This window comes from Aquarana catesbeiana, unplaced genomic scaffold (genome assembly GCF_042186555.1).
Source record: "Aquarana catesbeiana isolate 2022-GZ unplaced genomic scaffold, ASM4218655v1 unanchor228, whole genome shotgun sequence".
Lineage (NCBI taxonomy): Eukaryota > Metazoa > Chordata > Amphibia > Anura > Ranidae > Aquarana > Aquarana catesbeiana.
In genome coordinates, this window is record NW_027362655.1 from 673,720 (window position 1) to 684,767 (window position 11,048).

General features: G+C 46.6%; 1 protein-coding gene across 11 annotated transcripts in view; it reads right to left on the reverse strand.

The window, feature by feature from the left end:
* Positions 1 to 11,048, reverse strand: part of LOC141121641 (uncharacterized) — a 199,192-nt gene that overhangs the window by 19,178 nt on the left and 168,966 nt on the right. The window contains exon 1 of one of the 11 annotated variants that reach the window (XM_073611307.1): positions 2,113 to 2,209. The exons of the other annotated variants lie outside the window; for them this stretch is intronic. The gene's annotated coding sequence lies outside the window, so the exon portion shown is untranslated. Of the gene's footprint in view, positions 1 to 2,112; positions 2,210 to 11,048 lie in introns of those variants that run through there. 11 annotated transcript variants of the gene reach the window in all.

The following is an 11,048-nucleotide window of genomic DNA, read 5'->3' on the forward strand; positions in this document are numbered from 1 at the left end:
AAACGTGTAGTATAAAAAATGACAGTAAGCGTTTTTTAATAATTCCTTTGTAGGGGCCCCCATATTTCCTACCGCCCTATAAAAATGAGTAGGGGGTACTATGTACCCTTACTCATTCACCAAAAAAAGTGTAAAAAATAAACAAAAACATAACACAAGTTTTTTGACAATTCCTTTATTAATAATTTTTTTGTTTAAGTCTCCCTGGTGTAGATCCATCATCAATCACGATGCTGGTCACACTGCCGACTCCAAAAAAACGAAAACCTCAAAGAAGGCTCCCGCTGTCTGCCAGCTCTTAAATAACTAAAGGGCAGGGCCACCCAGGTCGGTGGTGGTGGTTCGGCATCATGATTGACGATAGATGTACACCGGGGGGGAATTTAAAAAAAAAAAATATTAATAAATTTATTGTCAAAAACTTGTGTTTTTATTTACTTTTTTGGTGAATGAGCCATACTCATTTATATAGGGGGGCAGGATCTTGGGGCCCCCTTGTTAAAGGGGGCTTTCAGTTTGTGATAAGCCCCCCGCCCGCAGACCCCCACAGCCACCACCCAGAGTTGTGGGGAGGAGGCCATTGTCACCATCAACATGGGGACAAGGTGTTTTGGGGGGGCAAAGCCCACCCTACCCCAAAGCACCTCCCCCCATGTTGAAGCCATGTGGCCTGGTATGGTTCAGGAGGAGGGGCGCTCGCTCGTCCCCCCCTTTCCTGACCTGCCTTGGTTGCATGCTCAGATAAGGGTGTGGTATGGATTTTGGCGTGGGGTTCCCCTTATAACCTGAAGGACCTCGCATGCATTGGGGGACCCCACGCCATTATTTTCATTTCATTTCATTGTGGCATTCTTTTTTTTTTTTTACATTCAGCTGAAGCCCACTGACAGCTGATGAGTCATCAGTTGATAAGGACGTGGTGGCCGGCTTCCCAGGCCGATCCTTAACAACCAGCTATTCTTCACACAGAATTCAAATTTTGTTACAAAATAAAGAAACCAAAACAAAGCTAAACAAACTTTTCCGTTCTGCACGTCTAGCAACTTTGTGGAGCACAAACAAAACTATTATATTGGACAAAGTTGTAACAAAGTCGCACTTATCCAAGGTCGCGTCAAGTCGCATGGTAAAGTCGCAATGGAAATTGCTTGATTTGTAAGTAGCACAAGTGTGTGAATGGAGCCTAAAGCAATAATGGTGGTAAAAAAAAAAAAAATCACTTGTGGATTTAACTTCCCTTTTTTTTTTTTTTTTTATAGAAGTCTCCTTTAAGGAGGCGTGGCCGTGAGGTCTCCCATGACTACATACTTTTTCTAATAGTGTCCCTCGTTCGCATCTTAAAACGTTGGGGGGTGTGCTGAAAGATGAACGTTGTCTTTGGGCTTTGCCAGGTCACATCATATCCCTGTGATCTCCGTGTACTCCGGAGACTTTACTGATCACAGTTTAGGGCAGTGATGGAGAACCTTGGCACCCCAGATGTTTTGAAACTACATTTCCCATGATGCTCAACTACACTGCAGAGTGCATGAGCATCATGGGAAATGTAGTTTCAAAACATCTGGGGTGCCAAGGTTCACCATCACTGGTTTAGGGCTTTATTAAAGGGGCTTCCAGATTTCTGATAAACCCCGAACCTGTAGATCCCCACAACCACCACTCAGGGTCATGGGGAAGAGGCCCTTGTCCCCATCAACATGGGGACAAGGTGCTTTAGGGTTTAGGGATCATTATGGAGACATTTGTTTTCAGGACATTTACTAAAAATTATATTTTTCCCTCTTCCTTCCAATTCAAATCTTATAAAATAAAGACATACATATTCCAATCCCCACCCCCCGCCATTAATAAAGGTCATATAATCTATTAGTATAGACTGATGAGGTGAGAAGGTGATTGGTGGGAAGGTGACACATCTCCAAAATGAAGAGAATGTTCCGGCCCCGTAAGTGGGGAAATGTTCTGCCCCTGAAGGGGTTAATCTAGGTTTCCTCACTATATATGTGTGTATCATCATCTGCTGGAGATAAAAGACATCACAGTGACTATGGAGGAAGAGGACGGACATGACGGGGGGGTTACTGGTGTAAATAGAAAATAAGATCTTATTACCTCCTCTACTGCCACTTCCAGTAATGTCTCCTCTCTACTTCCTCCCGACTCACCTCTCACCCGGAACTTCCTGTCTGTACCTGACATCACTTCCTGTCTTCCACAGCGACTTCCTGTCTGGGTGTTTCATCAGATTTGGCGACCAGTCAGAATGTGTAACGGAAGTGACGTTTCATCGCTGCCATCTTGCTACACCCCGCACTCCTCCACAGTAAGGATAGAGTGGGATGGGGGAAAGCGGACATCTTGTTACACCCACCGGAGTCTTGCATCTTACACGTATTTTTAACAGTAAACTGAGGTCATATAGTGAAATACAATACTTAGAACTCCGTCTGACTGGTTAGATGTTGAATTTTAAAAGCAGCGGCGAGCCTGCTGATCTCACAGGTTTGCTAATCTGACAGAAGTTCACTGCTTTTAAAATTCAACATCTAAACAATCATACGGAGTTCTAAATACTGTATTTCACTATATAGCCTCAGTTCAATGTTAAAAAATAAGTGTAAAAAACAAAACTCCGGTGGGTGTAACAACATGTCCGCTTTCCCCCTTCTCTGTGTATTCTTACTATGGAGGAGTGCGGGGTGTAGCAAGATGGCGGCGACGGAATGTCACTTTGGTTACACATTCTGACGGGTCACCAAATCTGACGAAACAGGGTCTGGCTGCAGAGTGGAGCTCCACTGATGACAGGAAGCACGTGGCCTCCACTCCACTCCACTCTTTTTTTTTTTTTTTTTTTTTTAGACCCCTTTCACACTGAGGCGCTTTTCAGGCGCTTTCATGCTAAAAAATGCGCCCGAAAAGCTCACAAAAAACTATTTCCATTAAAATCAATGAATGCTTTCACACTGGGGCATTGGGCGGGCAGGGTGGTGAAAAAACACCCCTCCATTGAAATGAATGGAAAGCTCTTCAAAAGCGCCTGAAAAGCTCTTCAAAAGCGCTCAAATGTTTTACTGGCAGTTTAGAAGCGCCTTAGTGCGAAAGGGGCCTTACTGAACTTTATTGTGAATCTCTGCGGCTGGAGCTCCACTGTCACAGGAAACATGTGGCCTCCACAATGCCACATCTTTTTTTTTTATTTTTAAATTAACTTTAATGTAACAAACAACAAATAGACAATACTACAGGAAGTGGAGCCTGGGTGGGATCTGCAGAAATACAAGAAGATATTTTTGGGAGGTTTTGTATGTAGCCATGGTGTTAGCACTACTGACAATCTGCCAAATCACCCCATTACCAGACTTCATACATCCTTTCCAGAGACAATGAACAGTCTTTTGCAAGCTTTGTTTTTGTTGTTTTATTGGGGGGTACAACTTGGATAGGGATATGGGATGCTCATGGAATTAATCATTGCTATCATATTTAAAGAATTCAGTACACTTTGAACAAAGTTAGAGCCTGAAGATTAAGAATAAAAAAAGAACTGCGCTAAGTGCATAAATAAAATGAGTGAGTTGTGAAATGACAAAATTATAATGAAACGTCCTGCTGCTAAACACTAAACCTCGATATAAAGCAGAAAACAGAATGAATAAAAATCAGTGCAGCGCTGGATAAAGAATAAAAGTTACCCTAAAATGTGTTTTGCTCAATCCCTAATATCACGAGATGCCTAATGAGTTAGGCATCAGCAGCAGAAAAAATGATGATAAGTACACAGTGAATAAACAACGTGACATTAAATAAATAAAGCAGTGCATATAAACAATATAAACACACGTGGTTTGCTCATCAAAAACTATGTAAACTTAAAATGAAATCCATATAAGTGATAATAACCATTAATTGTGAGTCCATACCCACAGGGTATAGATGAGAAAAAGCACAAAATATGTGAAAAAATATTGTGAAATTAATATTAGGTTCATAAGTGTCCCAAATAAGGAATAAGTGATAATTCCAAAGAAATCCAGAGAATCCACAGGGTTCAGGATTGTTTGGTTCACCTCGAGTGCGGCCCGCCACCAGATGTAAGGATTAAAGGCTTACCAGAAAGCCAGCGACCACCTTTACTCAGGGGGGTCAGTACAGGCTTAGTAGTGGAAGGTAACCGGGGATGGTAAACCTCTGGACTCTCAACCCACTTTGTTCATCCGACCAGTAGTCCACAGCAACAGGGGCTCCAGTGTGGAAAAAAAGATCCTGGGGTTCCTTCAACACTCCTTCCCAGGAGGCAAAGTACAGGTAAGCCACGGGTTCCAAAAAAACACAAGAGGGGACTCCAATAGTGCAGATTGAAAACGAAGGTTCAATTTATTAGGCTTAATATGCCATAAACAACACAGCGAAGTGACAGTGACTTTGCCTCCTGGGAAGGAGTGTTGAAGGAACCCCAGGATCTTTTTTCCACACTGGAGCCCCTGTTGCTGTGGACTACTGGTCGGATGAACAAAGTGGGTTGAGAGTCCAGAGGTTTATCATCCCCGGTTACCTTCCACTACTAAGCCTGTACTGACCCCCCTGAGTAAAGGTGGTCGCTGGCTTTCTGGTAAGCCTTTAATCCTTACATCTGGTGGCGGGCCGCACTCGAGGTGAACCAAACAATCCTGAACCCTGTGGATTCTCTGGATTTCTTTGGAATTATCACTTATTCCTTATTTGGGACACTTATGAACCTAATATTAATTTCACAATATTTTTTCACATATTTTGTGCCTTTTCTCATATATACCCTGTGGGTATGGACTCACAATTAATGGTTATTATCACTTATATGGATTTCATTTTAAGTTTACATAGTTTTTGATGAGCAAACCACGTGTGTTTATATTGTTTATATGCACTGCTTTATTTATTTAATGTCACGTTGTTTATTCACTGTGTACTTATCATCATTTTTTCTACTGCTGATGCTCTAACTCATTAGGCATCTCGTGATATTAGGGATTGAGCAAAACACATTTTAGGGTAACTTTTATTCTTTATCCAGCGCTACACTGATTTTTATTCAGAGCCTGAAGATTGAATGTGCATGTTAAACTAAATATAAATCTTCTCCTGCATCTCCATGCAGACTGTTACTCCTCCTGCATCTCCAATTCTCCATGCAGACTACTGTCTCTAAGATTTCTCCATCCGTCACCATGCGAGGGACAGAAATATGACTTTTGACAGTGTAAAAGCAATGGTCTTAGATATCTTCACCTCCTGCCCAAAACTTACTTCCTCCTGTACAGACTTGATTCCTCCTGCACAAAACTTGTAGTTGCTAATTGAAGTATGACACATCCTCTGCTATTGAGTAGTATGAACTCACTCTGAATAAACCCCTCTACTGGCTCTGGTGACTCGCTGCTACTAGGGATGAGGCCTGCAGAACCTCTCCCTGGAGGTCTAGTAGGTTAAAAGCCTGTCTTCTAGGAAATGAACTACTGCTCCCAGCCAGCCCAACTTGCGAACCATGTGCCCTCCGGCCACACTGATTTGACACAGATCCCCACAGTCTCATCTCGATCCAGGACTCCTCACCATCCACCGTGTGCATGATGAAGACTCTGCTAATGACCGTGTAGAAGCAGAGTTCCCTTACAGACTCCCTGGCACCTCCAGCCATCCACTGTGGTAACACTCACCGACCTTCCACAGCCCTGAGTCATTGATGAGAAACTTGTCCGGACCATGCATTCCGACAGCTTCTCCTGCCCCTCTACTCCAGGAGTTCCCTGCCACCGACCGTGTGGTGACAGAGACATTGCCAATGACCGTGTAGAGCAAGGGTCTCAAACTGGTGGCCCTCCAGCTGTTGCGGAACTACAAGTCCCATCATGCCTCTGCCTGTGGGAGTCATGCTTGTAACTGTCAGCCTTGCAATGCCTCATGGGACTTGTAGTTTCTCAACAGCTGGAGGGCCGCCAGTTTGAGACCCCTGGTGTAGAGGCAATGTTCCTTCACATCATCCACTGTGCCCTCTCCAGTGCCGATCCCATCATCCACTGCACCATCTCCAGTGCTGATCTCATCATCCACTGCACCATCTCCAGTGCCGATCCCATCATCCACTGCACCCTCTCCGGTGCCGATGGGATCAACACTGGAGATGGCCGCTATAAACGACTGTTCAAAACAGATCTCTGGGCTGTGATTGGACACAGCCGATCAGCTGGTCCCGGGTGTAAATCATTAGCCGGAACGCTTTGTACAATCACAGCGGGAGCCGGGTGGGGCTGAACATGCATGTGCCCTAAACCTGGGAGTAGGCAGAGAAGTACCAGCACATCGCTTTGCCTACAGCGCCCCCCGTCCTCAGTACAGCACCCCCCCGTCCTCAGTACAACGCCCCCCCATCCTCAGTACAACGCCCACCCATCCTCAGTACAACGCCTCCCCGTCCTCAGTACAACGCCCCCCTGTCCTCAGTACAACGCCCCCCCTGTCCTCAATACAGCGCCCTTGTCCTCAGTACAGCACCCCTCATTCTCAGTACAGCGCCCCCCCATCCTCAGTACAACGCCCCCCCATCCTCAGTACAATGCCCCCGTCCTCAGTACAACGCCCCCGTCCTCAGTACAGCACCCCCCATCCTCAGTACAGTGCCCCCCATCCTCAGTACAGTGCCCCCCATCCTCAGTACAGCGCCCCCCGTCCTCAGTATCTTCTGTATTGTACTGTGATTGTACTGTCCCCCTCTACATTGTAAAGTGCTGAGTAAACTGTTGGCGCTATACAAATCGCATATAATGAAATAATTGTGCTTAGAGACATGGATTGTATTCTTCTTCCAACATAAACATGAACTTCCATCATCACCAAACATGTACATTGGTAAATAATAAACAATTGCTTTTACAAGGAGAGAACTTTAACAGAAAGTACAAAACCTCCATAGTTGCCAACAGTCCCGATTTTCCCGGGACAATCCCGATTTTAGGACCCTCGTCCCGATTGGAGGCTGTCCCAAATCGGGATTTTCCATAATGAAAATTGGGAATGTTTTTTTTTTATTTTTGGAGCAGCTGGCTCCAGCAAAATGGCGGTCGGCGCCGCCGCTCGATCTTCCCCCTAGTGTTGAGTAAGTGGAGAGAGGAAGGGGGCTGGATCCGTGCAGCCAATGAATCGGCTTCTTTAGGTGCACGGCTCCTCCCCTCTCCACTGAGGCAGAAGACAAGGCGCCGCCGTCACCGTGTCTTGCCGAAAAGTTCCCCAGCTCGTACTGCGCAAGCGCTGCGCCTGAGCAGTACAGGGGGTCCTTACTTGCCGAGGGAAACATTCTTGGCAGAACACCGGCCGCTCCTGCACTGAGCGGGGGGGGCGCTGCACTGAGGGGGGCTGCATAGAGGGGGGCTGCACTGAGGGGGGGCTGCACTAATTGAGGGAGGTCTGCACTAATAGAAGGGGGGCTGCACTGAGGGGGTCTGCACTAATAGAGGGGGGCTGCACTGAGGGGGGGTCTGCACTAATAGGGGGGGCTGCACTGAGGGGTGCTGCACTAATTAAGGTGGTCTGCACTAATAGAGGGGGGGTCTGCACTAATAGAGGGGGGACTGCACTGAGGGGGGTCTGCACTAATAGAGGGGGGGGCTGCACTAATAGAGGGGGGCTGCACTGAGGGGGGGGTCTGCACTAATAGAGGGGGGGCTGCACTGAGGGGGTCTGCACTATAGAGGGGGGTCTGCACTGATGTAGGAGGTCTGCACTGATGGAGGGGGTCTGCACTGATGGAGGGGATCTGCACTGAGGGGGTCTGCACTGATGGAAGGGGGTCTTCACTGATGGAGGGGGTCTGCACTGATAGAGGGGGTCTGCACTGATAGAGGGGGTCTGCACTGAGGGAGTCAGCACTGATGGAGGGGGGTCTGCACTGAGGGGGTCTATACAGGCTTTGCCGGGGGCACCTGATGCAAGGACAGACTCTGCCGGGGGCACCTAATGCAAGGACAGACTCTGCCGGGGGCACCTGATGCAAGGACAGACTCTGCTGGTGGCAGACGACGTGGCTAGTGACATGCTCAGGGATCCCACTGATTTGGCATTATGGTGAGTTGAATGATTTCATTTTATATTACAATGTAATAATAGAAATGATGCGCTTCAATCATCCTGACACCATAACAACCATGGTGCCGGGATGATTGAAGCATTAACACCAGGTGTTTGGAGTATCTTTATCTGCTGATTGTTAAACTTTCTAGAATACACATATTTTTATTGTGAAGGATCTGGGGCTGCTGTCCCTCCATTCCCCTCTCCCAATTTCCTTCTCCATCCCTCATTCATCTCAGACTCTAACCACACCCTCTTGAGCCACACCCATTTAAGCCACGCCCACCTTTTCGCACACCACACTTGTGAATTTTGCTAAGCCACGCCTACAACCTAATGCCCCGCCCTCTAATTATTGTACGGCTCCGCCTACAGCCAAAAAAGTGTCCCACATAATTTTTTTGCAATGTTGGCAACTATGAACCTCCCAAAAATATCTTGTAATCCCAGGATTAATTATTAGTAACAACAGAATGGCTCAGGATGTGCTGCAGACTGCAGTCACTGGAGCTCCACTCTACACAGGAATCACGATGACTCCACTGCCTGTAGTGGAGCTCCAGCTGCAGAGATTCATAATAAAGTTCAGTAAAAAAAAAAAGTGGAGTGGAGGCCATGTGCTTCCTGTCATCAGTGGAGCTCCACTCTGCAGCCACACCCCTCTCTGTCTGCGTAGAAGTGAGATCACCACTTTATGGAGCTAAGAGGAACTGCAGCCCTGAGAAATGTCATCATTTGTTGCCAAGTGTTCCTGGATGAGAGGACAGTCCCAGGGTTGGGGTTGTGGGTACAGTGATATCATGTCCTCTTCTCACAGGTTCCAGGTGCAGAGTGTCAGTGAGGTGATGACGGCTGGAACCCTCTCTGGGTCCCATCACCAGGCACTGCAATTATAGCAGACTGTGGGGAGCCGTGATCTCAGCGGAGCGGAGGTGTGTGATCAGGTAAGTACCACCACTGACCACCAATGTTGGGCTGGGGTTACACTTTATTCTCACTGACTACAACAATGGGACTTATTTTATCTCACTGACACCAAAGATGGGACTTATTTTATCTCACTGACACCAACAATGGGACTTATTTTATCTCATTAACACCAATATATACACATGTACAAACATAAACTCACACATTGGGGCGCCTATGTCCAAAAACATTGATTGCGATACACGTTACATATCACCGCACCCGCCGGAATGAGAGCGATAATTCTAGCACCAGACCTCCTCCGTAACACTAAACTGATGACCTATAGGTCACCTAACCAATTATCCCTTAGATCCTGTTCCCTCACAACTACTACTGTCACCCTCTTCTTCTATCCTATGCTCCCTCACTCACATCTTCAATCTCTCCCTCTCTAGTGACACCTTCCCCTCCCCTCTAAAACATGCCCTGATCATTCCCATACTTAAAAAGCCCTCACTGGACCCCACCAATCTAAACAACTTAAGACCCATTTCATTGCTTCCATTCATCTCTAAACTTCTAGAATGCTTAGTCTACAATCGTCTTAGCTCCTACCTCAGTGAAAATAACCTTCTTGACCCATTACAGTCTGGCTTTCGCTCGCAGCACTCCACGGAAACTGCCTTACTAAAACTCACTAACGATTTACTAACTGCTAAAACCAACAGCCAATACTCCATACTTCTACTACTTGACCTCTCTGCGGCCTTTGATACTGTTGACCACCCGCTCCTTCTCAATAAACTACATTCCCTTGGCCTCCGAGATTCTGCTCTATCCTGGTTTTCTGCCTATTTATTACAACGTTCCTTTCAGTGTCACCTACAACTCTGTCTCCTCCTCTCCATTGCCCCTTTCTGTGGGGGTCCCCCAAGGCTCTGTTCTTGGACCCCTTCTCTTCTCTATCTACACCTCCTCCCTTGGTCACTTGATAACTTCCCACGGCTTCCAATACCACTTATACGCTGATGACACCCAAATCTATCTGTCTACTCCTCACCTCACTCCTTCAGTCTCCTCTCGCATTACTAACTTACTAACTGACATATCAGCATGGATGTCGCACCACTTCCTTAAACTAAATCTCTCTAAAACTGAGCTATTAATATTCCCCCCACCCGTGCCCCCCTCCATGACTTTTCAATAAAAATCAACAATGCAACCATCAGTCCCTCCCCTCATGCCAGGGTACTAGGTGTAATCCTAGACTCTGAATTGTCATTCCAGCCTCAAATCCAATCGCTGTCAAAAGTTTGTAGAATTCACCTCCGTAACATCTCTAAAATTCGCCCCTTTTTAACAAATGAAACCACCAAGCTCCTCATTCACTCCCTTGTTATCTCTCGCCTTGACTATTGCAACTTCTTTCTCATTGGCCTACCGCTCCATAGGCTATCCCCTCTTCAGTCTATCATGAATGCTGCTGCCAGACTTATCCACCTTACCAACCGCTCAGTGTCTGCCAACCCTCTCCTCCAATCCCTACACTGACCACCAACCCTCTCCTCCAATCCCTACACTGGCTCCCAATCACCCAGCGAATTAAATTCAAAATACTAACCACAACATACAAAGCCATTCACAACTCTGCCCCGAGCTACATCACCAACCTTGTCTCCAAATATCACCCAAATCATCCTCCCCGCTCTTCTCAAGACCTCCTGCTCTCAAGCTCTCTCGTCTCCTCCTCCCATGCTCGTCTCCAGGATTTCTCCAGAGCCTCTCTCATCCTCTGGAACTCGCTATCTCCACCTGTCCGGCTATCCCCTACTCTTGCTACTTTCAGGCGATCCCTGAAAACTCATCTCTTCAGGAAAGCCTATCATGACTCAAACTAATCTTCTACCACTTCCATCAGCTCATTCCCCACAGTTACAACCTTTTGTACCACCTGCCCCACCCTGTTAGATTGTAAGCTCTTCTGAGCAGGGCCCTCTTGTATTTTATTGTATTTTAACTGTATTGTCTCCCTT